Below are 13660 nucleotides of genomic sequence, written 5' to 3' on the forward strand. Positions count from 1 at the left end.
GAAACTGACAAAATGTATCATGATAGATGAACAGAACTGAAAGGACCCATGCAGAGGAAATCACAGGCTCCCAGAGAGGGAAAGTGACTCACCTAAGACCATTCTATGACAGTCACTGTTGGCAGTCTCCATGTGTCAGAAGGAAAATCACTGTACTGATTTCCCCAAATATCACTGCTTCAAAACTGCATTCTAAAGGCAACAGCGGCAGCAGGTATGGCAAATCAGGCCATGTTGTTCCTTTGTTGGAAACCTTTTAATGGATTCTGATTGTGCTCAGGGGCCAAGCTTGTCAGCATGATTTACAAGCGCTGTGATTGCTTTGGTCCCTGCTTGTGTGCCTGCCTCATCCCTCATCATCCCCTCTGTTCTATACGAGCTCTTATTTGTAGTTGATCTGTAATGTCTGCCCCATGTTCCGTGGTGTCACTGCTCTGTGTTCCCTTTACTGAAATGACTGTCACCCATGTCAGACCCTCCCTTTCCTTTGTTCCCATTGGAACCGACATCTCCTTATTTTACCGTGTAGCCTAGAAATGAAGTGAGCTTGTATCCTTCCTGGTTCTCCTCACAAAATGACAAGAGACTTGAAAGCAGCCGCAATGTCTCTCTGATTCATTGCTTTATTCCCAGGCCCATGAGCAGAGCCTGACATATGAAAAGCAATAAATAAAATCTTTTTCAGTGAATGAATATTTTGGAGAAAGAAGTAAACATTCCAGGTAGTTCTCTGCATATGATTACTAAGCAGCCCATGAATAACATGCCCCCTTTAGGAAAATAACACTATGTCATTCTAAAACAAAGCAATGTTATTTTCTAAGAGAAGGTTTGCTTTAAAGAGAAAATCAACTAATGTCACTATAATTAATTCCAAGCACCAATTAGGTTATCAAAAATGATACCCAAGGACTTTATTCCTTATAAAATGATATTCAGCATTTGATGCCTTTAGAGATCTGTTCTAATTATGGATTTGAAGTTGTTTCCATACTTTTAAAGGACAGGGGCCAGGTTCTGGTAGCTCACACCTGTAATCTTAGATTTGAAGCCATCCTGGGCAAAAACTCCAAGAGAACTCTCATTTCCAATTAATCACCAAAAAGCTGGAAGTGGAAATGTGGCTCAAGAGGTAGAGCCATAGCCTTGAGCTGAAAAGCTAGACCAAGAACCTCAGTATCAGCACATAGAAAGAAAAACCTTAAAGATAGACAGATGGATGTATGGATAGATAGATTAAAGGAAAGAACAGTGATTCTCAGCACCTGGTCCCAGCTATCCAGACATCAGATCTTGTGGTCTTGAACCATATACCTTGCTAACCCTCAAGCTTTACAACACATCATTTGCCTTCTTTCAGCTGTGAATATCTTCTATGAAATGTTTTCTAGCACACTGGCATTTTATTCATATAAAAGAGCTAAATTGTTCTTCTTTTCGTATTCCAGGTTTCTTTTTTTTTTGACAAGACCATGTGTCTTTAAAGCTGTCTTCCTACAAGTACTTACATCTCTTGGCTTCTGGATGTGTGTAGGGGATTGCATTTGGATCTCTGCCAAAGTAAGACTTAATTGATTTTTTTCAGGTGTTTCCTTCTGCCATGGAAACCATAATCAAATATCTTTTCATGAATACCCTTGTCAGTTGTAATATAAAATTCTCACTGAATATGGTTTCCAGTCTCATTCTGCAAAGCTCTCTGGAGGTTTTTCTTTTTTGACCTAACATTTTCTTCAGGTCCCCAGGCCCCATGTAAATACCACATTTAAATAGTGTGCACAGTTTTTTAAAAATAACAACCTCTTATGATTTCCAGTAACAACACACACACACACACACACACACACACACACGATAAAAATAGATTATGCTTTCAGTGTAAGTAGATATTTTATAACTGATGTGATTTGTCACATATCTGCAATCTTTCTCAAATCACCTTTAACGGTGTGGTGTTTTGGTTTTTTCCTTTGGTTTCCCCCCCAAAAATCATTATTCATCTTAAGAGAGAACATCTTGTCAAGTGTTGCAGTTCAACAAAATAAGGAAAACAGCTCTGCCAAAACGCAGCAAATGTGATTACACAAGGCCAAGGAGAAGCCCATAATTAGATCATTACCATGGAAACAACCTAATTACATGTGTAAAGCAGTGAGGCTGAGCTGCAGATCTGAATATGTTAATACCGTTGTCTGTTATAATATTTCTGCTACTTAGCTTCCCAAAATATAAAATAAAAACCATATAGATAAATCCCAACTCAGTTAAATGAATGAAAAACTACAGTGCAGTTACATGAATGGAAATCAGAGGCGTCACCTCTGTTTATTATTAGCACACACCTATGCCCTCAAATGAAAAAGGAATGTTTCATTGCACATATTAATAATAAATGTGCATTAGCATGTAAATAGCTGAATGGCCTTAAGTATGCATTCTGGAATCTCACACTATGCAGAAATTATTTATAGGAACCAGTGATAAGGCAAAGTAATATAATTTTTCAACTATATATTCTTTATTTATTCTTGAGAATCATTTTATATGATCTGCCCTTAGTCATTTGGAGGCCTGTTATTTCTTTCAGGTCTCATTTGATCTGTGAAGTCTAAAATGTGAGTGAATTTATTGCTCAAGCCACAGACAAAGCTAGATGTCACATGCACAGGGGCAGTGGAGAGGCTGCCCCAAATAATTTAATGAATATAAAAGTAGATTTATATTTTAAAACTACCAGACCTCGTGCAGGTACAGTGGCTCCCACCTGTAATCCCAGCTACTCAGGAGATGGCCATTGGAAAGATAGTAGTTCAAAGCCAGCCAACACATGCCAAAAGTTAGCAAGAACTTCATCTCAACAAATACAGTAAGTGGTTGTCCAGGCAAAAATATCAGAGCCTATCTTAAAAACAGACAAACAAATCTGGTGGCATGGCTCAAGGCCTATCTTACCAATGCAAAGTCCTTAGTTGAAACCCCAGGACTGATACAAAAAAATTATCAAACTGAAATACTCTGTTCTTAAATAGATATCTTTTAAGAAGGTTTGTGAATGCTTTTGTGTTTGATTTTCTTAAAATGTGTACTATTCCCTATGTTTTTTTCTTAAACATACCATTTGAAGCCATCTAGACCGTAACAGCCCCAGATATAAATGAGTCCTCTAATCTACCCACCCTCCTCTGCAAGCAACGTGACTTCCAAAGTTATGGGGAAAAAGAGATGACATATTGCTGAGGCTCGTCCTCCTATTCAGACATACGTGGCCAGGCTCAGAGGGGGCGCATGGAACTGAGGGTAAGAATGTGAAAGACTGTCAGTTCCTGGCTGGTCTGAATCTCTCAGGCCATCTGTGTCTGTGACATACATCCTTTAGGCCAAACTTTTGACAATTTGAGATGAAGGCCTATTTGAGCCTTAACACTGAGTTAGTTTATAGGTTCATGGTCTAAGGCATCTACAGGGTAAGGAAATAGAATTATCCATAGGTTTCTAGTGATTTTCTTTCCAAGTCTCTCCTACTACCTTCAATAGTTCTGACTCAGCTATAGAGAGATACTGTATATAATGGCTTTTGAATGGCTTTTGAGGATCAGTCAGTATTTTAAAGTACCATGTTGAAATCAGGGTATTTATATATTAGAAAGTATAAGTTATTATATATTATAAAGTATCAGTTACAATATCTTTCCTGGGTGGTCCATAGACTTCTGTGACACATACTTTGCTTCTTCTAACATCACACATGTAACTTTCATTGTTAACATGTACTTTGAACTTATTAAGGTATTCTCTCTATCACCTGAATATTCTTGGGACAGTTTTAGACATCTAGCACCTGATACATTCATTTCTGTGAGGTTCACTGAAGGTATAGGATTAATATATTCTAAGTGTTTTATGAATATTAAAACTGATCACTATGAGAGAAACTCTTTCTGTTATCACTAGTAATGACTTTTTTCCTTAATAAGTAGTTTACTTTACATAACTGTCCTGATGAATTTTCTACTCCCATTTCTTCTCTTGAAGTTATCTGCCAGACATTTATTGGTCCTTCAACAAATATGTTTTCATATTAAAAAGTCCATCTTCTTTTCCTACTTTTATTTTTCCCTCATCTACTTTGTCTACTAAATTCAATTTAATTATATCTAGCTATGTAACATGTCCTTTGAAGCTGTCTTATTTTCATACCAAGAAATTATTCATGAACACAAATAGATATAAACAATAAATATCAAATCTAAGATTTCATGATTAAAATTATGTTTTTAATTAAATCTCACTCATATTTGGCATGGAGGAATTTCTCAACAGTTATTAGCAAATCACCATTTCTGGGGTGTGTGTGTGTTTGTGTGTGTGTGTGTGTGTGCATACATGCACCTGTGTGTGTGTGTGCTCACACACATGCTTGCATGTACCAGTACTAGAACTTCATTTCAGGGCCTGGGTGCTGTCCCTTAGGTTTTTTTGCTCAAAGTTGGCATTCTCTCACTTGAACCACACACAACTCCACTTCTGGCTTTTTGGTGAATAATCTCACAGACTCTCCTGTTCAGGCTGGCTTCAAACCCATATCCTCAGATCTCAGACTCCTGAGTAGCTTTTATGGGTATGAGCCACCCTAATCTGGCTAAATCAGTTTCAGTCACCCTATAGATTATTTTTAATTTTACTCATTCTTAGACATAATTCTTGTTTTCCATGTAGTTATCTGGTTTTATTTTGGCACCTTTCCAACTTAGCTGGTGTTTGTTATGGAAAGAAAGATGATATATAATTGATTGTGAGATTACTGCCCCTTCCCCTTTTTTTCCCCCTAAGAGCTGAGCTGAGGTAATGGCCAACACATAAAGCACTCACAGTGCTTTACCAGTAAGGTAGTATGGACTTCCCACCTACATCTACAATAACCCTAAGAGGTGGGATACTGTTAGTACATTCTCTGTTAAAGGAAACTACCCAAGATTGACCCTAAACTTGTGCTTCTAACTACATTGATACCTAACTTCAATTACTTTGTACCTTCTTAGTTCTTAAAGTGTCATTAATGTATGCATGAAATACCAGATTCCAGTATTATCTAGAAGTTGTTTCAAACACTGACAAGGATATGGTAAACAAAGACTGAATTATGTTGCATCATATGAAACAGATTTAACTCCTTGAAGCTCAGGATGACATTTCTCAGCCCTTTCCCACTCTTAGCCAAATCATTAATGGATGCTGCTTTAATGCAAACTTTGTGATTTTAAAGAAATCCAAATTCTATTTAACTGAAAGAGACTGAGCAAAGGAGGAATGTTCTTTTACTCTCACTAGCAAAATTATTCCTGCCTTCTGCTATTATAACTCATATGTTACTTCGGTCAATACTGCCTGGGGTAGGCAGGCCTGAGCTCTATTTTCCATCTCTGCTTTTGAGCCTTGAAATGAGGTTATTGATTTGTGATCAGTACATCTCTGAACTGACTCCTCAGTGTTATGATCCACTAATATAGGGTCTTGAGGAAAATCATCTGCTACCATTCGAGGCAGGATCTACATCTTGTTCATCTGTTTGTCACTCCAGCATATAGCTCACACAAAACACTCAATAAATTCATATTGTGCAAGTGGCTGGATCCATATATTATTCTTTGTGTATAAACTTTAAGTTTATAATGGATAGACTGTTTATCCAGTTGGTGCTGGTGGCTCAGGCCTGTAATCCAGCTACTCATAAACCTAAAAGCTCAAAATTGTGGTTCAAAGCTGGTCTTGGAAGACTCTTATTTCCAATTAACCAGGAAAAAGCAAGAAGTGAAGGTATAGTTTAAGTGGCAGAGCACCAGCCTTGAGCAAAAACGCTAAGGAGAGTACACTGGTCCCACGTTCAAGCTCCTGTACCAGCATACACACAAATACTAGGCTAACTTCAGATGTGAAATGACTTATACCTGCACTGAGAAACCTGAAAACATTCAACTTCTAAATGATTCCCTAAGATAAATCAGAAACAACACTGTCAGTGACTCCACATCCTTAGCAGGATTGTACAACAAACTATCTCACTTAGTAGATTTTATCCCTACATAATTGATGAAGAGATTGAGGCTCATCAGGGTCCAAGTCACCTTTACCATTCAGGTAGTCACTATCTAGACAAGTTCTGCAAATCAGGACTATTTTATGTATCTACCCCTCTGCAATGCACAAATGAATTCTTTTAGAAATTGTGAGTACTGTTAAACCATGAGAGAAAATTGAAGGACTAGTTGGGACAAAGTCAAAACCAAAATCTTAAATGAGTGTAGGATTAACCTCTAGCACATATTAGTCTTTCGTGCAGACAGTAAAAGTACCTTCCACTATCATTTTCCTCCTTTCTTTTCCCTTCCTCCTGTTTTTGCCTCTTCTCTTTCCTCATAGGTGTCACGGATCTTATGTGGTACCTCAGACACAGAGGTTGCTTAGAGAACAGGATAGCAGAGAGCAGAGTGGAACAGCTGAGCAATACCTCTCTCCCTCCTCCCTCTTTGCTCTTTTCAAGCATTCATGGAGTTATTCACTCTTAAAGATCTCATTTAGACAAAATGTGTAAACACAATCAACCAAATGCAGCCAGGTACTTATTGAATAAAGAAATCCATAGCCGTTTGGTTTTAGTTTCTTTTTTAAATAATACAATCCATCTGAGGGTCAGCAGGCACAAAGACTAGGGATTGTCAGACCTCATTAACTTAAGTACTTAGAGGATCTGGGGCATTTTCTTTCCCTGCTTGCCATTACAAGAGCCATTGCCCTGCCACCTCTGCTCTATGTTCCTATGGAAGCTCAAGTCCACCAATGCATTGCACAGGCCTGACATGAGTAAAGAGCTGGGCTGACAACTATGGCTGCAGCCCCCACTCCAGGCCTTGCTCACAGTTCAGTTAATCCCGAGTGTATTTGTTCTTTTTTCCAATTTGGGATTTTCCTCCTTTTCAGTTTTGGTTTTACTTTTTCCCCCCTTGTTTTATTTTCTTCTTTTTCTTTTCAGTTTCTTTTCACTTTTCAGTTTTCAGTTAGTGTTACTACCTACAGTGTGTGCAAAGCACAGTGAGCAGCAGATAGCACAGCCCTGCTGGTGACCAGCTCCTCCGATGAAAAGCCCCTCTAGCTCAGTGTAGGGTTCTGGAAAACAGTCAAGTGAACATGGCTCTCCACATATCTCTTGGGCGCCTCAATGGCCATGAAGATGTTGTGGAAGGGAGACCAGAACTCCTACATTACCCTGAAATGAATATAATGAAGATTCTGAATCACCCAAAGGTGGTCAAATATGTTCCAGCTGATAGAAACAGAGGTCCCCTTTTACCTGGTGACAGACACATGGGTAGAGGAAAGGGGCTACTTTATAATCCTACAGATCCATGGCCTGCTGAGAAAATGAATCCCAAACTGAGTTCTAGAAGATCGTGTATGTCATAAAGAGCATTACATATTAAACATCTGAATCAGACAACATTGCCCTACATACATAAGACAATAATCAATGCCAGGCATTTGACCATAGCACCCTGTTTACTGAGGGGCAGGAGGTGGCAGAGATGTAAGGGCTTTCTCATTACATGCCCCTTTAACGCTTACAACACCATAGATACTATGGCCCAAAAGATATATGGAGCCCGTGTGTCCTCTGAGATGTATAGTTCCAGCAACCTTCTCTTTCAAAGACAAGAACTTCCAGCAGCTCCAGCAGTAGGTCCTGAGTGCAAGGTACAACTTTGCATCTCACCTTTCCACAGAAGGGAGGTGTCAGACAGAGACCCATGCTAGAGCAGTGACGGAACACCCTTGGCTCTGCCAAGGTGAGGGCTGATTTAAAGTCACTTTAGGAAGTCAATCTTCAATCAACTGGTCCCCACCATCCTGGTTGTATTGTCTGATGTGGGTTATAGCCCACAAAATATCCAAGAATCTTTCTTTGTTAAACAAGAAATTCAACGAGGCAGGTATTAGCCATATGATCTCATGTTCCAACAGCACATAGGCCAGGATTTTTGGCTACATCATGTAAATGAAGCCCTTGCATCCCAAGGCAATGTCTTTTTTTTTTAAAGTTTTTATTATAAAACTGATGTACAGCGAGGTTACAGTTTCATATGTTAGGCATTGGATACATTTCTTGTACTGTTTGTTACCTTGTCCCTCATACCCCCCTCCCCCCTCCCCCTTTCCTCCCCTGTGGTGTTCAGTTCACTTACACCAAACAGTTTTGCAAGTATTGCTTTTGTTGTTGTTTCTCTTATTTTACCCTTTGTCTCTCAATTTTGGTATTCCCTTTGAATTTCCTAATTCTAATACCAGTACACACTGTTTCCCATACACTCAGATAAGATTACAGAGATAGTGTAGATACAATCACAAGAAGGTGATACACGAACATCATCAATAGTAGAAACTACAGATACACATGGGATGTTGAAAGTAGTTACAACTGTGATATAACAATCATTTCCATAAAATGGAGTTCATTTCTCTTAGCATCATCTTATGTGATCATAAGGGTATAGCTATTGGGCTCTTGTGATCCTCTGCTCTGACTTGCCTAAACCTGTGCTAATTATTCCCAATAAGGGAGACCATAGAGTCCATGTTTCTTTGGGTCTGGCTCACTTCACTTAGTATAATTTTTTCCAAGTCCTTCCATTTCCTTACAAATGGGACAATGTCATTCTTTCTGATAGAGGCATAAAATTCCATTGTGTATATGTACCACATTTTCCTGATCCATTCGTCTACTGAGGGGCATCTGGGTTGGTTCCAGATTCTCGCTATAACAAATTGCGCTGCAATGAACATTGTTGTGCTGATGGATGGGATAGGTCTTTTTTCTTTTTCTTTTTCTTTTTGCCAGTCCTGGTGCTTGGACTCAGGACCTGAGCACTATCCCTGGCTTCCTTTTGCTCAAGGCTAGCACTCTGCCACTTGAGCCACAGCGCCACTTCTGGCCGTTTCCCATATATGTGGTGCTGAGGAATTGAACCAAGGGCTTCAAGAATACAAGGCAAGCGCTCTTGCCACTAGGCCATATTCCCAGCCCCCCAAGGCAATGTCTTGACTATACCCAACAGATCCTTCCTTCCGTGTTCATTTCCCTTTCAAAGAGGACAACCAGGATGCCTGCTCCTTTCACCCCTGTATTATCTTGACCTTTCCCAAGACATCAAATGGGGCAGAATAGCATGAGATTTGAATGATTAGAATAATACATAAGTTAAAATGCATGCATTGTTTACAGAATTCTTCATTTAATATTTTCAGATTAAAATTAACAATGAGTAACTGAAACTATAACTACTATAGTTCGTCTCTGTAATGTGAGTGTTCATTTATCCATTTAGGTATCTCTAATATTCTGGGATTTCTAAAGATCTCTTTTAGGGAGCTACCACATTCATTTTATTAGAGACTTTATTCACATGGGAGATATAAGGGACTGGTGTAGAAAAAATAGGGAAAAGTAAGAATTTCCTATACTCTGAAATTCACGTTTCTTAACTTAATTATTTTTAACCTCATCCTTTTAACAGATGTTGTCTAAGGCACAGCACCAAGATTTGCAGCATAATTTCTATTGTTATTATTTGTAGTTTTAAAAAAAACAGTAGAGGAGAAAAGACCATTTTTAATCTAACCTAGAGATAGCTTAGGTTATATGGACTTCCTAGCAGTAAAACCTAAAATTTATACTTCTATAAATCTATTGTAAGAAAAGGTTTCACTATATATTGGCCTATGCTGTAATATGTATTTCAGTTGCACTTTGTATTTAGAAGTTATTTCATAATTATTTAGCTGGTTTTGATGATAACCTTCTAAGTTAAAACTCAGCCCTAGTAATAGCTGTTTTGACCCCACATGCCAAGTCCACAAGCAGGAAATAAGTGAAGCCCTCTGCTTGGGAAAGAACCTTTCTGCATGTTTCTAGCAAGTAAACTGTCATCACATTTAATTGAGATTTGAGAAATGGGTAGTACAAAGCAGCAGTGAAAGATGGTATTTGCAAATTAGTTGAAGCCAAGTGAATTTTTGCCTGGAGTGTTCAGACTGAAAAAAATAAATAAAGGAAAATCAATGTTAGGTGAGAGATTCTTTTCTTGTTTCCCTGCTGATTTTCCCGTGAAGTAAAATGCACACATTTGATTCAGCTTAGAAATGTCTGGGTTTTTTTTTTTTTCTCTTGACCCTTTATAGAAACCTGTCAAATTTCAGATGAGATGTTGTAGTAGGAACAATCTGAACTTTCTGTACAGATCAAAGTAATTACTCTGCCTGTATCTTCCCTGACTCGGCCCCTAATATAGATCTTCCTTTTCCAGGGAAGTATTTCAAATATTTCCAAAGGGAGAAAAGCTTTTTCCATTTTCCTTGCCTTTAACTATGATATAGGTAAAATGGTCAATGCCCAAGTCTGCCATTAATACGCATGCAGGACACCCTGAGCTCTGTCCCAGAACATTCTAACTAGGTCTTTAAAAAAATCTGAATATGTCAGGTTAGTGTAAAACTAGCAAGTTGTGAAAAAAAATGTTATATAACAAATTCCTTACACTAGGCAAAAACCATATTTCTAATGTACATCTAGCAATCTGAGTTATAGAACAACCCTCTCTATCCCAAGCAGAGCATTTCATTTAGAATTCAGAAAATATGGTTAATTAATTTCTTTTCGTGATAGAGTCTTTCCTATCTTCTAGATAACACAACTGTAATCTGTTTTGGCTTGCAAATTTAACTTAAAATCAACCAGTATGAAGCCCCAATCTAATGTGGAAACATAATAAAATCCTATTCTTGTTTTGTATTTATACACATTCAGAGAATAAGTGAGCATATAACATACACATATATACAGGTTAAATTTTCTCTCTGATTATCCTAAAGTGTTTCCTGATCATTTTATGGTAAATTTTAGTAAATATTAAGCTTCACTAAGATAATGCTTTTTTTCTCTGCCTAATTGGCTTTGAATTCTAATGGTAATGAGGAGGAAAAGAAGATAATTATGCCATAGTATCAATTGATCTGTCACTCTTGAATTCCTTCTTCATCTTTCTTTCTTCCTTTCTTTCTTGTCTGCAACAAGATTCAAGGATGGGCTGCATAGATAATTTTGTGAACAAAAATTTCACTGCCATTCCTTCAACCCTTTACAGCTTTTACAATATATATTTTTGAAAAAAATAAAAGAATGATTAAATTAAAATTAGAATTATTTCCAATGTTGACCTTTAATGAGGCCTTTAGTAAGGCCTCATGTATTTCCAGCAGGGAACTTGAGAAAAATATTCCTTAGTTCTTGGGCACCATTAGGGTAGTGGTGGGACCTTTTCTACCACCTTCACAAGACAGAAAAAGAACAAAAGTTTAGGAGAAAAAAAAAGAAACTGATGTCTCATTCCTATAGGATAAAAATAATTCTGATCTCCTAAAAATGCTTTGCAAATGCATTAAACTACCATAATTATTACCTTCCCCATGTAAGAGAACAGAAGTAAAATATCAGTGTGGTTGATTTGTATTTAAGAATTACCTCAGTTCATTCGAATCCCCTGCATGAATGACTTCTCAGTATTTCCATGTTACGCTTTCCTTATTCTTGGTTAATATGTTTCATATTGATTTTTTTTCAATTCTCTGCTAACTACACAGTCTGAAAATACCTTGACCTTCAAATTAAGGTCAACTTTGCATTACTAGAGTAAAGAAAGACCTATGACAAAGAGAACATAAAAGAAAATCACTGGTCAAGAAAAGCTCTAGAGCACAGATATGTATCCACACAACAGAAAAAAACAATGTCTCGCTCCTGAGGTTGTTATCTTCTAAATTTGATCTTCAAGATGAGGAATACTAATGAGATCTGTCAGAGAAAGAAGTAAAAGTTTTCTTCAAGGACTATTTGTGTAGAGCTAGACTGGCATTAAATATTCCTATCATTAAAATAATATAATAGGATATAATTCCTTCCCTATCCTACTATCACATACAGACTCTACACTGGAAAAACAGGAACTCCATGTTATTGGCTCCAAGGAAGTTTAAATAAATTGCTGCTGAAAAATCATGCTGAAAATCCACATGTTTAATAACCTTCTAGGATTGTTGCTGGTTTTGTAAAGATTCCGTCTCGGTCTCAGGCTTTAGCTACAGTAATTTGACAGTTCACTCCTCAAAGCAGTAGGACTTTCCATTATGACAAAGGCAGAAAAAATTATATTCATAAAATATATTTTTTCATTTCCTATCATAATCTAAAGCCAGGGACTAACATAACAATAAAAAAACATTTTAAAATTTCCAGTTTCTTGTGACAAATGTGGACTTGTTATTACCACAAAGTTAACACAACAGGTGTCAGAGAGATTTGCTTTGGATAAAACTCCCTCCTTTGAAGTGTTGTGTCTCCTTGGAAAAGGGATTTTAGTTTGATCAGGTCTAAACATATTTCCTGTCCTGTTCATGATGTGATATCACTTAGAGACCCATTTCCAGAATCGTTCTGGCTTAGACAGACATAGCCTGTCCTCCAAGGAGTCAGAGATCTCTGTCCATGGACAACACATATCCATTAGGAATAGAAGCCATCATAGGAATTACAGTGTTCCCAACCCAGTATCCATTCTTTCTTCCTTTTTATAAAAGAAAACCTGATGGATATCCATTGTCCTCCTAGACAAGGGCCTCAGCTTCAGGAATGGGGCCAGTAACTGGTTCAGAAGCAGGTGTGTGATCTGCAGCTAGACAGTCAGATTTGTGGGGAAGCTGCTAGAGCGATTCCAGAGATAAACATGTGAAGGGATCTTTTCTCCGCTTCTAGGTATCATTACCCTTAAATATTCTGCTCAGAACATACACAGTTTGCTAAAGGTCTGAATTAAAAAATCAGCTTAAAAATGATGTCATCAAATCACAGTATTAACCATCCCTATTTGACTGGGCCCTGGCTATGTGAGACATTATTGTAGCTATTATCATTCAACAAACATACTAAATATCTGGGTTGCTGTTATTAGCACCAAGGAGCTGACTAACCAATTTCTCTTTGGTATCTTCAGTTTTATTCCTGGTGTAGGCCTTTCAGGATAGTCTAATGCTAATATGTTTACTTTTGTGTTTAGCTTGAGTTTTAAATCACAAACATAGAAACACAGGAATGGAGGAAGAAGAGAAGATTTGGCAAATGCAGAACATTATTTTCTGAAATGTGTCTTGGAGGAATTGCTTTAGATAATGTTCCTGGCTTTGTGCTGTTGAGTGAAGATGGGAAAGCACAGCCATTCAAATGACTTGTGCCACCATTTGTGCCACACAAATTCACACAGACCATGACTGGCTTACTAAATCAAGTGTGTGTGGGGGGGGGGGGAGAGAAATCAATTTATCTTCACCACCTTTTTCAAATCTGCTGTCAAATTTGTCTTCCCCACCTTTACTGCCCTATGAAGACCTACAATATGTTTTGTTTACTTCCATGTACTAGAAAATTTATATCAAGAACTAAAATATGCCCAAATCAATCACACACCAAAAGATTAACCCCTTCTTCAATCTAAAGCCTCTTCTTTTTCTCAGTTTAAATCTGTTGATGGCTCTTTAATTGTTGTCAAATGTCTCAGTGTAGAAA

This window comes from Perognathus longimembris, chromosome 5 (genome assembly GCF_023159225.1).
Source record: "Perognathus longimembris pacificus isolate PPM17 chromosome 5, ASM2315922v1, whole genome shotgun sequence".
NCBI lineage: Eukaryota > Metazoa > Chordata > Mammalia > Rodentia > Heteromyidae > Perognathus > Perognathus longimembris.